The sequence below is a fragment of the Leptinotarsa decemlineata genome, unplaced genomic scaffold, assembly GCF_025532065.1.
Source record: "Leptinotarsa decemlineata unplaced genomic scaffold, Ldec_3_MD MMD2_tig00026354_RagTag_RagTag, whole genome shotgun sequence".
Lineage (NCBI taxonomy): Eukaryota > Metazoa > Arthropoda > Insecta > Coleoptera > Chrysomelidae > Leptinotarsa > Leptinotarsa decemlineata.
Genome location: NW_027412702.1, coordinates 10,144,314 through 10,167,086, shown reverse-complemented (window position 1 = coordinate 10,167,086; position 22,773 = coordinate 10,144,314). Strand labels below are relative to the sequence as shown.

Sequence of the window (22,773 nt, the reverse complement as noted above, 5' to 3'; positions counted from 1 at the left end):
TATGATATTCGTAGTTTCTAAAGATTGGAAATGTTTATCTTTTATTGTTAGATGCACTATTTTATACCATGAGAAAAGTTGATGGGCCGTGATCTGAGATCGCTAATCCACACAGAAATACAAGACCTGGCCAGCCTCGGATGTAGATTAAAGACATCTAGAACCTAACCGCCGTAACCGCCACCTAGATCAAACGCAATTTTGGTTACCTGAACTATCCGACGTATTCGCAGGTCGGCTGCGGGTGGCGGGCGGCGGCACATTGCGGCCTCTAATGGAGCACGTACTCGAAGAGGCAGTGATATATAAACCAATTAAAAGTCAGCGGCGTTTAACGTTCTACCACGTCGGCTGTTGAACACGCGTTCTGCTCGTGTTCCGATGACGGTTGTGATGCGAGAGATACGATCTTTGACCGCCCGCGAGCGGCGGTAGCGTGCCTTAGGTCTATTTGTATTGTCGGTTGGTGGGCTGTCGACGGATTTGCTGGATAATGCGGAAATTTCGAAAAAATAGCTCGCGGTGGTCGCAAATATGTCGCTTTGTGGCTATGAATTCATTAGTATGAGGTGCCAATTCTAAAAGGTTCATTCTTTCTGAAGAAAACCCAGTGTGTTCAATCCTGTCGCGTTTAATATTCTGTGAGATGGAGCCAATACACCTACTCCAGTTTTTACTGCGAGTCGAATACTTCCTGGTTCGGACAAAGCAAATTCTTTCTAAATTAGAGCAGTTTGATACAACTGCAATACCTGTATCACTATAAAATAGCTTCTCTAGGCTCATTCATACTTTGTAGCAGGAACATACAGCGTATGAACACGCCTGATAAAGCTAGAGTATAGTGACTCACGTGTCATCATTCATAATATAGTCAAGGCATGAAATATTCAACATTGTTTCAATCCTTCGCCAACAGTGATCAATCAGCTGTTTTGTAATGCTACTCGCATTCGAGATGAAATCTTTAACAAGATCCCTCACAGATCAGCCAACCGTCTGCAAGTCTCAACATTAACTAAGCTTTTTAACAAACAAACTGGTTCAGGTAAATCAGATTTCGAACGAGATGCCGTCCCAGCTTTGGATTTTTCTCATCGGTGTTTTGCATGGACTGTCATGGGAATGTTAACATTTTAATCTGCTTACGACGACTTTGCATCAATGCGTGGCGACTGTTATCATTGCTTCTTGACATGAAGCTAAAAGCAACTGCTCGACTCGTTCATAATGGTATGATGGGCGTATCGAATGTATCATTCATGAGCGTTCAGCGATGATTATGTCGGAGATTTTCTTGGCGCTATGCATGCGAAGATCAATGTTTTTTTGTGGAAGAATATCGAGTGGTGTGCAAAGTATTTCAATTATTTCAATATGGGTGAGAGCTTACAAATCTTTTCTTAACAGAATTTTTCAATTAATTTCAGATTCAATATTTTTTATTTTCAAGTGCAATTGGCTTCCACTTCAATTTGGCGGTTCCGCAAATATTTCTTTTCAATACTTGGAAGGCGTATAGTGATTATTGGGGTTTTTCGTCTTTCATTTTTTGTGTTCCTGATGATCACATATGACTGGCTGATACTTGATGAAAATTCATGATGTATTCAAAAAACACTTTATTGTGAGATTTTCATAGGTTTACAAAAACGCAACACGTGTTTTGCCATACAATAGCTTCTCCAGGCGTGTCTATATCAATCACGTTTTTTGACGAAATGTTCAGAGTCTCACTCAATATAAACTACTGATAACAATTTCTGCATTTTTTTTTTAATCCAGACACACACGCAGACACACAAACTCGCTAAATCATGTTAGTTACACCATTTATAACTCGGCTGGACGGATTTCTATGATTTTTGATCAATTGAATTCATCTTTGCTCGAATCGTTATGACATAATAGAAGCATGTTAACAATAAGAGTATTCACCTCAGTATAATTTTCAATGCCACGGCAGAAGGGATCAAATCTTTTACAACAAGCCTCAATGTAATCAGACTGCGGAATATTGCGAATTAATCTACTATAAATTAAGAAATCGCACGAGAAAAGCGCCGTGTGCAGTGTTGCCAAGTCTGTCGTTTTTGCCGTAGATCTCCTGTTATGGCTCACGAGCTACTGTTTGATAGCTAAACTTTATTGATGAGTGAGTTTACTGTTATGGTTAATGAATCACTGTAAATAGTGGAAATTTCTATCTACAATATATATTTTCTACAATTTTCTACTAATCTAAATACAGTTTTCCTGACACCACATCCACTGCAACAACTGAAACCACTGGCCGTGTTAATAAAGTCCGACCTCGTGCTATACAAACACTATATAAAAAAGTTGTTATAACTCAGCTAACAACTTGACACACCATTGATGAATTGTAAGGTGTTACGAAGTTCTCCGTGTAAGCTAGTTTTAAATGAATGAAATGGATTCGAATATGTCCATTTCCTTTCCTAGTAGTGTGAACAACTCCCTATCAAACGTTCACGTGTTTCCAAGACTATCGCGTTTTATCTACATGTGTTTGTTGAATCGCTCGACTCGCCCTATTTCTTTATTCCGGATTTGCGTGTCTCTAACTGGCCACAATTTCTCCGGGAGGTGGCTAAGAATTATAAATTGATACAGATATTGCTGGATTGATGGTCTTGGCGACGGCAGGGGGCGCTGCTTTTTGCGGTAATTAGTTCGTGGAGGTGTTGGCGAAAAGAAAAAATTACACGTTAGTCGATAGGAATCGCGATTAATCAAAAAGGTGACTAATGAAAAATGGCCGGGAAACCCACAACAAGGAAACGGCGTAATAAATCTAGTCCACGCCGGATAGTTTTTATCTTCTGGCCGTTGATATTCGGGGACGAGAAGTGATTTTTCTCGACAAAGGAAGGAGGTATTTAATTTCCGTCAATCGGAAAGCCATCGACAGTGATCGAGGGGATTATTCAATGTGTACGACCTGCTTCTCTATCTCTCTCTCGACTGACAACGCTCTGTCAACGTCTTGAGCGAGCTGAAATACTTCCTGGTCTTTTATCCTGGCCTGTAACAGTGAAAATGGAATGAAGGAAATGTATACTCTTCGAATGTAGTTTGAATAAATACTAACGGAATCGGACAAATATCATAACAATCGCATTCGCTACGGGTAAAATTGATACTCATGACAAAACTTACTTTTTTGAAGCGCCAACATGTGAAGTGACCTGTAAGGAAGATTAAATATGAATTTGAGAAGAGAATTTTGTTCGAAACTTTAGTAGGTTGAACATTTTTCACCATCTCTACACATCAAGTTCGCCTCGAAGAAATTATTTGTAAAAATGTTGCCTGAAGATTTCGAGAGTTTTGGATATTCATGTGATGATTTCCTGGTTGATCAGATGCCATATGAAAGAGATTTGCTATCAACCAAAAAACAGCAAGAAACACATTCAGGAATATTCTGTAATTTGTATCAAGATGAACTGGAATTACATTATAAGGTTATTAGGATAAAGATAACTTGCTTGGAATTGACTCCAAAGAAACGTATTGAGTTTACAAAGATTGTTCACACAACATTCCGCTGAATAATCTATCTAGTATTCGATTGCAGTTTTTAGTTACTAAATGAAAACTCTCTAGAAAGGGAAAAAAATTCTTGGTAGTTATAATTGAAATGAGACTAACTCCAAAAACTTCAAAAATTATTTGTCACTGGAACACCTAATATTTCTTCAATCTCGGTAATTTCTACGAAGATGAAACATTTACTTATATTATGTCATTTCAATGCCACCTCCACATTCTCGATAAAACAAAACCTTTCCTTCCGATAATTTTTTGATCTTCTTAAAACAAAAAAATTATATAAGGGGCGTGGGAAGAAACCGATAAACCAACTTTAATTTCGCTAAAGTTTCTACTTGTTAATAACCCTGATCAGAGCTTGTTGAACCAGCCTATGCCACTCCCCAATTAGTTAAGGAGTTTCAAGAGATCCGATATATTACCATGATGAGATGAGAGAGCAACGATCTATCAACTAATGAGAAAACTTGCTGAGCCGTCAATCGATTTTCCTTTCGGAATCAATCGAGCAGAACTACTTTCATAACTTCCCATTCGCATTCAAACTCTCATTCGATTTTATAGATCAATTCGATAAAGTTTCATGATATATCAGCAGCCTCGGAAGGCATTTCGAGTCGATTAATTCGAAACTACTTATCTGCGTACCACACATTAGAGTAACTTCTGTTTTTAATCTGAATGCGAGTGCTCTCTCCGAAGTAATTTCGAAATGTGATGGAATGTGTCTGTGGGCATGTTTCGAAGATGATATATTGTATTGGCTGGCTACTCTGCGAGAGATTGGATATGTCGTCCGTCAAAGAGGGCTTGTGGGTTTCGATGATGAGACGCTGGATAAATGAAGCCAGATATTTCATATGTTGGAAATGCCCCAAGGAGGTATTTCGAGGCCACACCCTGTTTTGTTTAAACTGATTCGATTATCATTTTGAATACCGTATTGAATCTGTTACATTCATTTATATATCTTATTACATTGAATGCCAGTTTACGCTATTTGAAACTCCAAACGGTCAAAAATGAATGAAAGGGAATGCATTTGATAGCAGAATCAGAAAGTGACCAATTTTCACTTTTGAATTGAGCTTGTTTATTCAAACAGAAGTAATCTCAATATTTTGATAATACATATACATTTCCAAAGCCGAGATTAAAATATTGCTTGAATATATAAAAGTTATCAATATGAGGGAAATAAAAAAAAATGTAACAGTTGAGTTATCGATAAGCTATGTGATGCATCATAGTCATGACTGAATCTATACCTTCTGCCAAAAGATAGTTTCCCAATGTTGAATTAGTGTTGTCACTCAAGAAACTACTATTGTGTTCTACGATTCTTTGGAAAAACATCTTTCCGTTTGACCAATATAAAATTTTCCGCAAAAGTCACTTTATACAGGCTGTAAATAAATAAGTGTGAAACATTCAAGGAGGTGATTCCTCATCGAAAAAAAAATTTATTGGGACATCCCTTGTTAAGATGCAGCCCCTTAAAGGGGGTACATAAAATTTGTATAACAATTTTTTTCACAAGCACTAACAAAGTTACAATATTGAAATTAATCTGACGTTTTGTTCTACCAAAAAGACACTTAGCCAGAAGTTTATTTGATTTACCCCATGGTTCGTAAAATAATTTTTTGCTGCGAAATGGTTTATTTTGGGCAAAAAACCCTGGAGACATTTTTTGTTTAGAATGAAACAGGCTATCGGAAATACATTTTTAAATGATAAACAAATAATAAGACAAAAAGTTACATTGGAAATGAATTTTAGGGGTTGCGTTTTCCACCCCTTACAACGATGGGGTAAACCAAATAAATTACTGGCTAAGTGTCTTTTTGGTAGTACAGGTTAATTTCAATATTGTAACTTTTTCAGTGCTTGTGAAAAAAATTGTTATACAAATTTTATGTACCCCCTTCAAGGGGCTGTATCTTAACAAGGGATGCTCAAATGAAGTTTCTTTATATGAAAGATCCTATCTTTTTTTCGATGAGGAATCACCTCTTTAAATGTTTTACACTTATTCAGTTACACCCTGTATATCCCTGATCTATCTGACCCCGAAGTTTCGTATTTAACAAACAATGAAGTTTCTTTATATGAAAGATCCTATCTTTTTTTCGATGAGGAATCACCTCCTTAAATGTTTTACACTTATTCAGTTATACCCTGTATATCCCTGATCTGTCTGACCCCGAAGTTTCGTATTTTACAAATTTTGTCAATTTATTGTTTGTTCTATCAGCTACGTTCAAACTTTTTTTTTCTAGGAACGAACGTGGCGGTACGCCAAAATAGGTCAATGTTTCATGACGCTTATCTTGGTTCGTCGCTTGTTTCTATAGTTTTTTAGATGAACTGAATCAAACATATCTTCATCTTCATCGTGAACAACAATTTATTTCATGATATCCTATTTTCTGAAAATAATTCGAAGGTTCTTTTTTGAATTTTTTTTAACCGTAAGTAGAATATAGTTTTAATGTTTTCCGATACAACTGTCCTGGGGTATTCAAGATATAATTATCGTATTTTAGATTGGTAGAATCTATCCCATCTGGTAGCCTGCTAGAACACCCGATTTCATCTTGTAGAGAGATAAGTAAATGATAATGTAAATAGTCGACGTTACTGGTAGTATCTTGCATAATATAACGAAATAAGAAATATTTTTCTAATACATAAAAAATTCCAGTGAATTCGAGAATAATTCAAAGTGTGCTGATTTCATTAGATCAATAATTCCTAATTATAGTAATGATGAATTATTCTCTGGTGACTTAACTTGATCGCCATTTTGTTCGACAAATCTTTTGAATTCATTCCACGTCCTATGCAGCATTTTTCTGTAACACGGCAAATACTTTTAAGGAAGACAGTCCTTTCCCCTTCGAACCTCTCCTGTTTTCCACCATAAACAACAGAATTCTCGAACGTCACTACAACATTTTCTCCGTCCTAGAATAAATATTGAATCTGCGCGACGGAACATAAACCTCCTGGAGGTTTCATGAAACATTCAGCAGTTAAGTACCTGAAATATCTTTTTGAAAAGCTCCTGAATCATCCTGCAAGCTTTGCGCCAGCTTTTCACTCGAACAGAAGAAGACCGATGACAAGTATCCGAGTTCAATCTGAGGCGACTTCGATTGTGAGGAAGGAAACGGTGATAAATTAAGAAGGGCCCATTGTTTGGGAGTCCTGACAAGGATATACGTCCCCGTAGATGAGAGGAAGGAGTCTTCCAGGAAAGCGTTTTCAATTCAAGTCGCTCGACAATGGGGAGCTTTTTTGTAATTAACGGAATTTTGTTCCTCGCGGGTATTGTTTGATATTTCCGCGGTTCACGAGATGAAAGGAAGGTGATTAATATTTCGGGCGATGTAACGGATTCGGGAGAGAATAGTGTACATTGTTCGGCATTTGTTTTGATGAGTGAGATGACGTCTTGAAGGGTTTTGGCGGGATTTGTTGAACGATGTAATAGAGAAAGTAGCAGATGCTGTTAACATTGATCAATATTTTTGAAAAAAAATGGATTTTATTTTTAGTATAGAACTGCCTACCAGACAAGGCTTCGAATAGATATTGAACATACATACCTACAGTTCAGTCCAATCATAAGAGAGTGTTGGATAGTATCTCAAAACATTTCAGAACGTCCCAAAACGTTAAGAAATGTTAGGAAATAGTCTGGAAATAGCGTGAAAGTTTTGCATTCGAGAAATTTTCAGAACAGACCAGAATATTCGAGAGTATTCCACAACATTTCAGAACATACAGTACATTCTGGAATTTTCGGGACTAGTCTGGAAAGTTCGGGAATATTTCGGAACATGTCAGATCATTATCTATAGAACTCTCTCATGAATTTGTGCCAGTACTTAACAAATTGTTCAACGTAGTTAGACAAATAATTGTATTAGGTTTTCTTAATAATTGGTTTTTGCAGTGAAAGCTGTAGAGATTATTCTGGGTTGAGTTTTCTATCTGAGAGTGAATATTTCAACACTCACTTTTACTCAGGCTTGTCAGTCGAGATAGCGCTAATGTTGGATCAGGAATGGTAAACTTTTGGGCTCTGGTTCATCCCACTGGGTTATCGCTAATTTGTCTGCGGACTACGATACAAATATTCTTTGACGGAGTTGTGAAATGTCAGCTGAAATTGAAGCTTTAAAATTGTAAAACTGAAGACAAATATGCTGTCAGTAAGGAAATATATTTTTTGATATTCTCCATTGAGCCAGATATACAAATAAGAGTAAGGGTTGGAGCAATAGCTCATGATTGTCTGCATTTTCCATTGCATATTTCTCAAGAGGGTGATGTTTGCAAAAAAGATATTGCTTCGGATACTGCCTGAAATATCGCGGTATTTTATCTGGAAAAATCCACACTTCTCACAGTTAGTTAGGGTATATTTTTGGTTCAAGGGTTGTTGCTTACTGGTACTTTTTTTACGACGCTGTGGTAACTGTTTTTTTTTCATTCTGTACGTTACATGTCCTTATACATTTCGAAGTATAAACTTGAAAAAATGGTATATTGCATTACCGAACGAAAAATGCTGACCTTACTAGAACATAGTTCGTTGCGGCGAGCTACAGACGAATATTGAGTATTATTCAGTAACTGAAAGTTATTTCACGCGAGGAAAATACTATAGGTATTATCAGATACTCCGATACTCGACTGTTAAATACTTTAATAGTTGAGTATATTATCGTTGAGTGTGCTTGAACTTTTTTGTTAAATAATAGGTTTTTTTCAAGATTGAAGATAATTTGAGAAATGATGTGAATATTGTGGTTACCACAAGAACATTTTCTAGAAACGAGCTCAAGTTTTTTGCTAATCAGTGTGAATCTCATAAGCTCATTTCCACTTAAAAAATTTATATTTGTCCAGATATTTTTTGCTCAGCTGCACTGTCAGTTCATTATTCATCGTACAAATTGGATTGTACAAATTGCAAGACATAACTGCAAAACGGAACAATTCAAACAGCTACATTAATGATTTTGTTCAGATTGCATTATAATAGTTCAATTTTGACTTAAGACAAGTGAAAAATTTTCATCAAGAAAGTATACGAGTATATGTGCATATTCTGTCAACATATATAAAGGCGTCAAAATTTCAAAATAATACTCGTATAATGTTGGACAGCTGTGGTTCGCTTGAGGGAACAAAATCTCGCAACCGCTATTTATTTATTACTGTCTATCTGCCTACCACATTAAAGCAACTCCTGTTCGAACGTAATTTCAAGTTGTCTTCGCTTTGCTGGAATTTCGAAAAATTATGATAAAATACGTCTTTAGGCTCGGTTAGTGTTACCAGTCGGAGGATTGAATAATTTATTGTACGTGTGGTAAAATCATCAGAGTCCAAGTATATATTATTTTCCCTCCTACAATAATTACTTTATTAATCATTGGATATCAGTGAAGATGATACTCGTATATTATACAGGTTGTTGTCAATATGTAGATATTTTCAGTTCAATTTCGTAAATAATGTTATGGGTGGATATTTTTAGAATGACATAAGAATTATTGCTACCTAGACGATAATGACTTAATATTTTGAGATATAAAAGAAAAATAGAATCATGACTATTCGTTGCAATGCGACATTTCTTCTGAAAAACATGTGCATCAATGGTATTTAAAAAATGTGTTTTCTTACGCTAGACTTGTAGATAGTTCGAATAAGATGAGAGCATTCATTGTACTATTCATTGATTTATTATTCATCAATGTATCATTTTTTGCTGAAGTGACCTTTTTTGGTTACTTGTTGCAAAAATAACTACGTGCCGGCATTTATCTATATTATCTGCCAAATTTGGATTTTCTTTCGTTTTCAAATCCATATATTTTCCAATAAAATACATTCATAGATTCAAATACTTCTCTGACTTACAGTTTGTTATATGTCATTAGGCATATTTCTGGAGGCTGTGAAAACATTCTGAGAGAAAATATTATAATGTAAGTTTATTACAGCATTGACCGAATCAGGTTTTTAGAATTCGGCAGAGCCGTACTCTTACCATCTAACCTGAAACACCACTCACCATACAAACTAATCGGCTTCGTTAAAAAGCTGGGTATATTTGATTGAGAGTGAATAGGTGTGAGTCACAATAAACCCTTGCGGGTTGCGGTGGAGGGTCGAATAGACCCACTCACTTTGGACCTAACCTAGCCCTATTATAGCATAACTTACGTTCCTGGCTGATATTCCCAAAACAAATTAGCTTCATTGATCATTTGTTCAATTAACTCCTTTAAACATTGTTTGTACCTAGACATTTAATTTTGCGAATTCAAAGATTTTGATGGTAGGTTTGTGTTTCACAATGTCTTAGGGTTTATCGGTTTTATAAATTGGCTATATCTATATCCATAGCTATCTACAGAATCAGTTGATATGGATGTATATATTTTAGTGTGGCCTCAATAATTTTGTACAGAAGGGGTGTTTTATACATGCTATATTATTTACTATATGGATTGTAACATCAATGAAATCTAAGGATATCGGTCAATTCTTGTTTAGGAGTAATACAATATATTTGAGTATACTCAAATTCATATCTTCCCATGTGGAAATCTTTGAGTCAAATCTGGTTGTTTTCGTGGTCATTAAGTTAGCCTTTCTGAATAATCAAATTAGAATTTGACTGTCGCTAAAATAATAAAAAATCTGTTTCCTAAAACCTCAAAGGATATTTTTTGACAACTCTTAGCATTCACTAGACTCGCCGTATCGTACCACAATTATCTTCTTTCTTTTTGACCTACTTCAGACAAGCCGAAATAGGGAAAATTTCCGGCAAAAATGCCGTTTAATCTCTCATCTGTTCCATTTTTCATCCAATTTCATGCACCGACCGCTCGCAAAGAAAGTCCTCGTACAAAGCTTTTCGTGATAATTCATTTTTGGCGCGGGACTCATTAAAAAATAATTGCTTCGTCCGTTCATAACTTCATATACAGAGGTTATCAATTACGTAGTTGACAATTTTATAACTCTAACCGTAGACAGACATTTCTATAAATTCTATATTTACTCGACAGTTCACATGAGAGACCAGTTCGTCATGATTCCGAGTCGGGACTTAAGATATACCGAATTGATATTTTGGCTTTAGGAAACACATATAAAGATCAGTAGTTAAAGTACTTACTTTGGTATCTAAGATTGTTAGTGTCACTTGGCCATAACAGCAAAAAGAAGAGAGACAATAATTAAGAAAGGTACATATACAAAATTCTAGAGGAATAAATTATTGTATGTTAGTAAAAATTTGAAAACGATATAGAGACAGAAACATGTGAAAATATAATGTTTGCAATCGATGTCAACGTCAGAATCCGGATGACTGTCAGCTATAATATCCCAAGGACATTGATAACTAACGAAATAATTTTATCACAGTTTTCGAAAGCACGTTATTTGGTAACATCCCGACGCCGAAGGCGGAGGGATGTTACCTAAAATAACGTGCTTGAGGAAGTTGTGATAAAATTATGAGTTATTTATCAATGTTCGAGGGATATTCGGTGAGAAAATTTTTTGCAATTCGAACAAAATTATTTATTGAACACACAGTTATTAAAAGAACAATTCGTATAATGATATTCCGTTGATCTTGCTGTATTTGCCTCGGTTAGTGCATAGGTGTTTCCACGCATACTATTATTTGGTTATGATGTTCCTGATCAATATTCAAATAAGGTTTTATGGAATTTCCATTATTGTGCCCAGTAATTTTCAACAATTGCTGTTCTTGAACTCCACTCTTAGCTAGTTGACTGACTGTAGTTGCTCTATTAGAGTGATTGGTTATTTTCCTCTGTTTCGTATCCAAGCCAATTGCTTCAGCAGAAGATTTCGTCCATCCGTTGATTATATTTCTACCCAGAGGCATATTGTCATACCAGTTATCGCTTCCTGTCTTCCAGTGACGATTTGGCCTTAAGAATAGTATATTTGTCTTGATATTTGTGCCTCGTTTTGATAATAATTTAATGAATAATCTGACAGGACAAGCATTGTTATCACTATTTTGAACTAACCATTTGCTAGAGGCGCAGTTCTTTGAACCCCCTTGGCAGGTTTTACTGAAAATTGGATTATATTCTATCCTATTAGTTGGAGATCCATTGTTGTCCTTTTCGATATGAAAATAATCAACTAAGCAAGCAGCACCTTCACCACCTCTCCAAGCCAATTCCACCGCTGCTATGTGATAAAATTTGCGTAGGAGTCCTATAGGGGTATTTTCATCCCAAAAGTTTATAATTTTACTCATTTCATTTGAAGTTAATGGTACTGAGCTTGTTTTGCGTTTAGTAGGATCTGTTTGTAAATTTCTTCGTGCTGCGTCGCGTGCATTCCGCGCTTGTTTGAATGCAACACTTTTAAAGGGGTCTAGCATGATGTTATACTCCTTGTAATACTTTTCTTGTAATAATTTGCTTGTTATATTCCATACGGTTTTAACAGTAGCCTCCTTAAACTCTGTGGTATCCTTTTTTCTCATATTAATCGCCCAATCCTTGAGTATTAATGCAAGCTCTTCGAGAGTACGATTTCCATCCAATTCATATTTTCTGGCGTCACAAAACTCCATAAATATTTTCCAAGTGTATTTTTTTCTATTGACAGTATTTTTTGGTGTATTTTCTTCAATGATTTTGTCAATTGCCGCATCATTTTGAACACCAAAGCGAGGAAGTGACATTTTCGAAATAAATTGAATTACTGAAATGTCAAACAACTTTATTGTGTTGGTTGCTTAGCAATGTCATGACATAAGTGATAACTACCCGTGAAAACTATCCATGGGTAGTTATCACTGTAATGATGGTTTCATTGGTTATTTCGACACACATGACTAGAAATAGACAAATTTGATAGGATAATTTTTTTGGCAAAAAATTTTCATTGAAATTTATCATTAATGAATCTATAACGTTAGCAAGTATACATTTTGATACTGATTTTGATTTTCACAAATTTTCATCGAGATATGTGCTGTGTCCCTCTTCAATGGAGGTATACATGCTGCAATCGTTATGTTTGATTCGTTTGTGCCAAAGAAACTCGATTGAATTAAAAATACAGTGATATGAAATAAGTTTTCATACCACATGTCACAAACAACACTTCTGAAAACTGAGAGTTTTTACTATTTCAGAAACTAGATCATTATCAAGTATAGTAGGAAGCATTTTCCATAATTCTGATACTAATAGGTGGCATATTTGTCTTGGCGGCATGGGTCTTAAGAATCATATTTCAGTTTGCTTTGGTGTTTTGATGATAGTCCATTAATGAATATTCAATATCTTTCCATATTGATAACAGTTATTTCGAAATCTAACCATCTAAACCTCCAACACGAAAATTTTTTATTATTTTTCTCTTATTTTATTCTGGGAGTACTTTAGTCGAATACTTTCATTATTAATCGAGTCTTTTTTCATAATGTCACGTGTATGAAATCAATTTTCGTCTGGATATATGATATTTTTTTTCTGTTGACGATAACTCTCAAGAACGATCAAATATTCAGAAGGCATAATCTATATGCGTCTACATTCTATTGTGTCGTTTGTGAATCTTTCTATAAATGAAACCAATACACTTCGTGCTCATGTTCATGGAGAAATGTTCGGCTGCAATCAATAATACATTCATCCCAAACTGAAGATTCATATAAAAATTTCAAGGCTGGAACAATTTTCTTCAATGCCACGAAAACCCAGGCATCGTTTCCCTCAAAAAGATAAATGTCTCCGAAACGAATATAATAATGTTAGGACAGACAATTCCTCTTTCTGCTTCGATAAGTTTCTGGGAGGTCTTGACACAATCATGTTGCTGAAATTGCAAAGGCTGGTTTCTCAAAAACTTGTTCCGAACCAGAAAACTGTACAAACTTCAGCAACTTTTGATTCTTTATATAAAGCTCAGATCAGACCTTTTTTGGCGTATTGTTCTCATATATGGAGCTCCGCCCTTAAATATACCTTGAAGTTACTGGATTCCATCCAGAAAAGAGCCATCCGCCTGATTGGAGACGCGAACATCACTTGCAGCCTTGAAAGTCTGGAACATCGATGAAAGGTTGGAGATTTGCCTCTCTCTTCTATAGATACTATCACGGGAGGAGTGCAGGTAACTTGGCACATTTGATTCCACCAAGAGCGGTACATATTAGAAATACGCGACGGACTTTGTCTGCTCATCGTTTTGAGGTTCAACTCAGTACACCTCGAATTTCACTGCTAGTGCTTGTGTCATGTTCTTAAAAAAATATCTCAATAAAAACTTCAATTCCAGTTTGCTTTTTCTACTTAGAGTCAGAGTGTATCCCACTTTTCAAACAACAGTCTTTGTGACCTTTGTTAAAATTTTTGTTACAATAACATTGCCTTCTAAACCAAAACCACGATGCCTCAAAAAATCAAATTCATTTTATGCCGTCTTCAGAATGCCCCTTCAGCCCCTTAATTTTATGTTTTAGATGGACATTTATTGAAATTCGTCATTTTTGAAAACACAACTTATTTACTAAACCCTGTGGCTGTATTCTGCTACTGGTTTGTTTTAGTTGTCGTATTTGAAGAGAAATCAAAATCGCTAGGAAGATTTCAGTTTGTAATATTTTCACTTGTGAACGTCTTTCAAAATACAAAATAATATTCACAAATTGCAACTATACGTACCGGCGTCATCATTTGCAAACGGTCTAACAATAATGTATTTCATACCTATGGTGTACCTACTTGCTTGGTTTATCACTAAGGTTCAAAAACTTCAGTTCGGTATATCTTTGAAAACACTGACGTCACAATCTAAGACATTGTAGTTTGTGTTCGAGCAACCAATCACAGCAATTGCTATACAAGCATGTGCCGCAGATTGATTGATAGATGGTTTTGTATTCGTTTGTTTTGCTGTTCTTTATGGGTTGCAGTAACTGCGATTGGTCACATACTATATATTTTACGTTTTCTTTTAATTGATCTCTTTGTTCGACTCCGCGTTCTTAAACCGAATCGATTTTGTCACGTGTTCTCCCCGTCGAAAAAGCAATGAAATTATTCTTGGACACGAAGAAAATAACTTTCGAATGACAACCACAAGAAAAATAACATTATGGAGTTATTATTATTTCAGCGAAGAATTCTCGCAATTGTTTTCAACGAAAGTTCACTACAATGTATCAGCAGGACTCTGCAGTACGCTGTCGAAGTACGGGACGTACAAAGAAGCAGAGTTGGTGTGCATGCGTATACTTTTATTATTTATTTCTCATTATATACCCCGTAATAAACAATAATGGCTTCACCGATGACTGGCTGCTCATGCAAGAATTGTTCGGTTTTTATTTCGACCACAAACGTTTATATCTTTGTTTAAAGCACTTCCAACCACAAGATTGCAAAACTCACGCCTAGATATTATGTACGGGCGCTGGATGTTTTATGAGTCCCCTGATCTTCAGATCAAAATTTTACATTGATTATGATGAAGAATCATTGTATTTCTTTCATTATTTATAGCCTTTCAAATCTTATACATGCCTCCTGTTGTTAGTTAAAGTACATGAAATTTTATAAGAAAGAAAAGAACAAAATTGTAACAATATTTTCACAAATAAACTACTTTCGATTGTCATTCGCATTGGATCACAAGGAAATTACTTTTCTCTTTCAATTTAGATAAATTACGTTGTTGTATATTGAGATTTGTTTGAAGTTTGTTGAGAATTCGATCTTCTTAGTACTCATGCAAGACGATCAAGCCTTTGGACTATACATTTATCTTCTTGTTCGAGTTCAGCCTAGTCTCCAGCTATTTGAAGATGATGTTGCGTGTTTATAGTTTCAGTTTCTTCGGAATTACACATTGTTCTCGCCGGAGAACCAATATCGAATGCAAATTACACTTTTTCGCTTTAAACGAAATAAAATAATAGTTCGGCTACCTTGAATTTATTATTGATACGTCCCACATTCGGGCTGAGGTGTGTAGAAAAAAGCACTGTGACACCACAGGTGTCATCCGTCAACAGATGTTTGCTTGAGTGGTTTTAATTGGGAGGAAACAACTTCTTTGCCAAAGAGTTTAAATAAACAGAGAGAACTGTCAGCTCTTCAAATTATTAAAAAATTCCTTCGAAACAAATGCTGGGATTTCGTAACATTTTTCAATTGTTTTGCATTGGATTCTATATACATACTTGAAGATCTCTGTGACCTACGAAAACGTTTGCGTGATCAATTAATTACACAGAAGTCAAAAGAGCTTAAAGCAAGTCAGTAAAATATTCAAAAAGAAATTTGATCGAAATACGAGAGTCGTAGAGACACTCAATTGAAATTTCAATGGGGAGAGGACTTCCGAATTAAATGGCTCTGAAATCAGTAATTAGTGAAATCAACAGTGAAATCAATTATGATAGAAGCACTATATTTTTCACCAGACTCATGTTCCAGGTAGACAATATTACAAACCTGAGTCGTGTAACGAGCATCATTGCTGAAAGCAGTGTTATTAGCCATATGCCATGGCAGATTTTTTACGAGAAAAATATCTGTGCTAATTTTTCACTAGAAAAGTAATACAAGTTATCAATATTTCCACTTCCATGGAATTATTCAAAGAAATCAAACTATCATCTGCACTCAACTGTAAATTGAAAAATAAATCTTTCGCTAGTAAAGATGAAAGTACCTTTGTTTATTCAAAATCCGTTCATAGGTTTTGATCTCTTGAAATTAGAAAACGAGTGAAGTTTGTTATTAATACTTTTCCATATATTACGTTTTGTGACATTTCTATGAATGATATCTTTTTGAAGTAAAAACTGCCCAGGTTTTCTGATGAACTCTAGTGTTCATATGTTTGAAATTTCTTTAGTAATAGTTCTGGTTGTGTTTTTTCTTCCAGTTTATATCTGACAGGAACTTGTGTGCAAGATCTACAACATTTTTGTGGAGGGTTTATATTTCATTCCTGTTTTTCGAATGAAGTAATTGGCTTCGTCAAGAAGCATATGTGTGAACCACACTAAACCCTCGTGATTTGCAGTGGTCCGTTGAACTCACCTATCTCCTACCTTTTTTGACTACACATATTGGAAAAAATACATTATTATTTTTTTCTACTGGAGTCGATACTTCTCCCCGATACACCACCATTACCGTCTAATAAGCGTTTACTTGTCCCGATAAACCATTTAGTTTCCCCAATAAAGCTGTACGATCAACTAATTTTGATTTTATCTGATTTCGACCGACGCTGTATAGGTGCCCATAACCTATAATTTCAAAGGGGAGAGGTACAGACGTACAGGGGTTGTGAAACGTTTCGAACCCCATTTGCAATCGTTATTACCCGTTCGGTCTGCACTATAATTTGCTTTATAGCTAATAAAAGAGGCGTTCATTAAACCGAGTTTGTAAATTTAATCAAGAAATTCTAAGTTTACACACGAAGGCATTAGTTCGAGTGGTAAAGTTGCATGTAGCAGTCACAGTTGGATTATGCTTCTTTTTTTTTGTAAAGCACCTTTTCATTCTTATATTTACTGAATTTCATAATTTCTCCAAGTACTCTTAGTTTTCTCTTTCCAATGTGTTATCAGCTACCAACAGTATTATTCGGTAGTGATACATATTTTGGCTGTTTCGTAAACTATTCATTGAAAATCTCACAATAAAGTGTTACTTGAATATCAATTCTGGTTCAATGATATCAAAGCAAACAAAAATGTTAATAATGGAAGAAATACTTACCTATTGGTCGGTCGGTAGCCGGGCGGTTCGACGTAGGTGCTTCGTTCACTCAGTCAATCGGCCGATGTGTGAGTCGATGGTTCAAGCCACAGGCTGAACGCCCTATTTTTACTTTCAATCCTCCAATCCGTGTTAGGAATCACACGTTAAAAGGTGAGACCTCGTTAGTCCTCAGTTCGCACACGTTTCGAATTTTGAGGATTATCATTCTGTTATCATTTTTTCTGTTAACCAGCGATAGCTGGTTAACAGAAAAAACATATTTTTTTACACATTTATCATTACACCCTTATTCATTAATAAGGGTTGGAGAGAAATTTGTCATCAACTTTTCGATGGACCACTGTTCCATGTTCTACTGGGAAGTGTCTACTGCGTCACGAAGTTGGTTCTAACTTGTTCATTGTTTCTGAGAATTTCATGATATTAATACGATAGAAGTAAACTGTGACTTTCACCCTATAAAAGGGGGTTCTTTATAATATGCGAATATTCCAGGATGTAAGTTACGATCAAAAATTCAACAGTGGAATGTGGCACTGATTACCAAATATCACTAAAATATCCCAAATGGTTTTGGAAATTTTAAATATTGCAACAAAAAAAGGATGGGAATATTTCAAAAAGAAATATTGAAGTTACTGGAAATCTTTAAACAGAGTTGAAAGATTCTACACCTGATCTAAAAAAAATATTGACCATAGTATACCTTGTAACAATTTCCAGAACACTATCGAGCAGAATAATTACTTTCTAATTGAACTTTGTATTGAAACACGACACCAAATTAGTTTTAACGCTGAAAGAGAAAACAAGCTAGTCATTTTTCCTCGAAATTATACAAATCAACAAATACGTGAGTAATGTTAACAACACAACAGATATTTAAAATTTAATCAATATTTTTTTATATTTGCCGGAAGTAGATCAAATTCATTGATGTAACGAATTCAAAGAAAGTCAGACGTCATACAAATAATTCATTAGAGTTTCAGCTTTCACGTTAAAGTTACAGTCATCACAGTTAGCTTTGAACATGGTATTCCTAATGTTAGATATAGTTGCTTTAATTCAAAACTAAAACTTACTACAACACCTAGCCATTTTATCTTTTGATAAAATGATAAAGCGAATTGAGTACCTCAGTTGGAGAAGGAGCTATGTCACAAAATCAACTTTTTGAGAAAATGTTCGGAATGAGTCAAATATACATTGAAATACATATTATTCATATGGTACACTTCCACATAGTTTGTATTATGGTTCACATGTAGCAGCATGATCCAGAACCATTAAAACTAAAAGAAAAAACTTGTGTGGCATAGCCCCTTCTCTTACTCAGGCACTGAATTAATTTTTTTTATTTGGTCCAAACAGATAATGCATGAATGAATTGATAATTTTCGAGTAATATTCAGAACTCAGAATAAAAAGAGATTATAGCAATTATACAAATCACCTGATCTGCGAAGTTTTTCCTTTGTCCTTATGCTGTTTTTTCATCCACAAAAAGAGTTTATAATACCGGTGTTATCATTATTAAACTGAAAAGGTCACATTCTAAAATAGAACCGCGAGGGATCCCTTAGTTAAGTGTCCAATCTTTTTAACACCTATCTTTTATATTTACATTTTGCTTTACTTTCTCAAAAAAAATAGGCTAGAATTAATTCAATTATCTTCTATGAAGCCTACAAATCTGATTCACTGTGAAACTTCCACAATGAAAGGTCTACGAAACCGCAGGCAGCCTTGCTGTATTATCAGCTTTTTGATACGAAGTTTCATCAATATCATTCAGTTTAATTCGAGATTCCTCAGAAAACTCACTGCAGTGAATGAATTTATTGAATGGTGTTTTCGATCCAGAAAAAGTCATCTGATAAATTGATGGCGAAGTCACAAAAAATCACATTAGATATTGGATGTGTCCTCATCTCGATTGTCGCTGAACGCTACATTCTGAATAACATTAGAACGGAATATTATGAATTCTCGTAGCCGTATTCCCATGTTTGGGATTGTAGACAATGCCTTGTGTGTACCGTTCTGGAAGCGTATTTTGATAAATGTGCTGTGAATCCATGAATAAATAATTTGAAGCCACTACACAGGAAGTTGGTGGAGGTATGTAAATGTAAATAAACGTATGAAGTGTTCATGTAGATTCTGGGGAACGATAAATGAAGATATAATGCAGAATGCGTTTAGGTGAGCAGAAGTTTCATTTGGAAATGTTTACAAGAATGCTTAGGTGGGTGACCTCTGCACTTGGGCTGTTTCCAATTCCGCTCTATCGGCAATTCCAATATTTCACCTTCAAAAAATACTAGGAAATAATGGTTTTCCGGAAAACCGTATTGATTATTGCCAACAAGATCTGAAGTTGTAATATCTGATATCATGTTATTAAACTTTAAAATCGAATACATTCGAAATAATGTTTGGAACATGAGGAAGGGTGTATACTAAGCGCCTTACTGTTTACGGTATTCCCGGATCAAAGCAGTACGAAGCAATCAAATAAACAACCAAGGAGTACGTTCAAATACTTGAACTTCATAATCAAAAGTTAAAAAAAATGAAGAAGAGTCAAACGGAGTCATATATTCGTTGTTATAAGATAAAATGGGAAATGAGACAAATTAAAAAGAAATGATATAAGAAATAGTATCGGCCACAAAAATATATTATGAAATAATATCTCGCCGCCGCTTCTGTCTGCATAAACTCAAACTGGTGTGCCAATCGGTTTTGTTTGACAGATATATAAACTATTTTATCTTCAATGGTTCGACTACATTGCGAACACGTTCATATAGATTTGCAAAAACTTCAGCCTGGATGACGGTTGGCGAGCTGTAAAATGCGAAATTTTGCTGCGAGTAAAGACGTGCAATAAAGAGGTCCGAACAAACTATCCCGAAGGATAGAAGAAGATGCAGCATAGCAGCTGCGCGCGGTGCGTACCTCATTTAAATAAGCATTATTTCCAGACATGTTAGTGTTTCATCAGCGGTAGAAGTATTCATGTCCACCTGGAAATAAATTTCAGTAACGAAATGAAAATCTCATAAAATAACGACACAAACAAAATTACGAAAGTCGCAAAGAACATATATTTTTGACTCATTTGCTGAACAAAAATTCTTAATGAAAATAATCATTTATGTATAAGAAATAATATATTTAGGAGAATCAAATATTATTTATTGTATTTATTTTCAAAAGTACTCACGAGTGACACTTGAGTAAGTTCGACTCTTTTGTATTTGAAATTCTTTATCTCAAGAAAAGCCAAATTCAAAGAAACACTTTGCAAGTTCCACTGTTAGAATCAATCACAATCTTTTTAGTATGACATAAAATGCGTAGACAATTAACTTAGTGAATAGAGAAATGAATCGAAATACAACAATCCATAAATGATTATGACAGACTTTAAGTCTTGACTTATTGGGAAGTAATTGAGAAAAATCCTTAGCCGTAATTGGAAATACTGTTTGATCAGTCTTCAATTATTATGGGCGTTGTTAGCATTCTTAAAAAATGAAATTAGCATTTTCTTTCTCTCTCTTTCTTTTGTCATATTAACCTATCTTTTACTTTCAAACACAAAATAACTTCAAACGTTTTGTGTCCCCTTAACCAAAAGTAAAACCACAGATAGATATGATAGATTTTTTTCAGGTAAACAAATTCACTTGTCTTATACCAGAGAAAAAGTCCTTTGACAAAGTGTCATTTCATTGTATTAACGATGTCTTCTTGATATCAAATATAAATGTATCTGCCAAATTTCCGGACTCACTTATAATTTAGGACCTAAAACAAGACACAAATTTTTCAAAAAAACGCCCCCAGCTAACCTTTGGAGATTGCATCGTGTACTCCCCATGGTGAGTTCTAGAATATATAATCAGTGTTGGGTTAAGGGTCCAAACCCTTGCAGAGGCGTAGAACAAGAGCTGAAGGAGAGGATGATAGTTTTTGGACGCTTGTAGATTTTTGAGAGTTGTTCGTAGATGAGCAACATTTTCAGTTGTACTGCTCATTTTTTATTAGCGAAGATTCATAGGAAAAAAAAGCAAGGCATCTAGTTTGCAAGTAACCATTGTTATTAGTGGAATTTTTACTGTCTCATTCCTATTTATATGCAAAAAACCCACAATTCTGAACTGTTTCTTCGGTTTTTTTCGATTACCTTCTGTAGTACAATTTGGTGCGTACTATACCTTGCGTTGAATTGAATTGGATCAATATTGTCTTCCCATTTTTCTAATATTTCTCGAGATATATTTTTGAATCCACTCTAAATATCAGTGCTTCATAAAAACACAAGGTCGATAATTTATTTCGGAAGATTGGAAACTTCTCTTTCCACTATTGTCAAATTTAAAAAATCCATTACTGACATGGCAAACAATCAATATTATGAATGATGGAATATTCATTCTTTCTTGAAGAGAACACTTTCAAGAACTTGTCTGTTTATCTGTTGAGCTAGGTATACTCATCATCCTGGATTTGAGCATGTTTAACCTAAAAAGAGTTGAATTTCTATTCACCTTTTGTGAATATTTTTTGTACATTTCAGCGAGTTATAAAATTGTGTGCCTTATTCTCTACATTAGCTTATTTCAAATACAAAATTTTCGGTCATTATATCTAATAATTGGAAATAAGCTCACAGTCCTCGAACTACCTTATAAAATACTGTTCCCGAGTAGAACGGACTGGATCCTCCGGGAGAAGGAAATATTAAGAGCAGATAGTTGTTGGTTCACAGATGGTTCACCAGATGGTTCTGGTGTAGGTGTTTTCAGTCGTAGACCCAGGACAGAGATATCAACCTGCCTAGGAACCTATGCGACTGAAGAATCCAACCTCATTCACAAGTCAATAAAAATATTCTTGGACAGTCAAGCGGCGTTGAAAGCTCTTGTTTCCTACCGAGTAACGTGTAAATTGGAAGCAAATTGCCAAAAACGACTCTCCTAAATAGAAAGACTTAACAGGTTGTCTCTGGTCTGGATTCCTGGTTATACTGACAGAATCTTCCAGGATTGGCTCACTCCAAGGCGTTTATTCACTCGAAGCTTGATAGGGATGAACTACGATGTCTAATAGACCGTCTTACAGGTCACTGTCATTTGAATTATCATATGCAGTGACTTGGACTGTCGGAAGACAGTGTGTGTCGCCTTTGTTTGGAAAATGATGAAAAACAAAGCACATACTTTGTGAAGAAAAGATAATTGAAATTTCTGTTTTTTACCATTGAAAGTTTCAATTCTTTTTTCTTCATTATGATCTCCTACCACGTAGTAACGGCTACATCCATTAATTTATC

At 35.1% G+C, this 22,773-nt stretch overlaps 1 protein-coding gene across 3 annotated transcripts in view; it reads left to right on the top strand.

Moving 5' to 3' along the window:
* Nucleotides 1-22,773, top strand: part of unc-5 — a 706,638-nt gene that overhangs the window by 276,963 nt on the left and 406,902 nt on the right. Inside the window, exon 1 of one of the 3 annotated variants that reach the window (XM_074184450.1) lies at nt 19,333-19,547. The exons of the other annotated variants lie outside the window; for them this stretch is intronic. The gene's annotated coding sequence lies outside the window, so the exon portion shown is untranslated. Of the gene's footprint in view, nt 1-19,332; nt 19,548-22,773 lie in introns of those variants that run through there. 3 annotated transcript variants of the gene reach the window in all.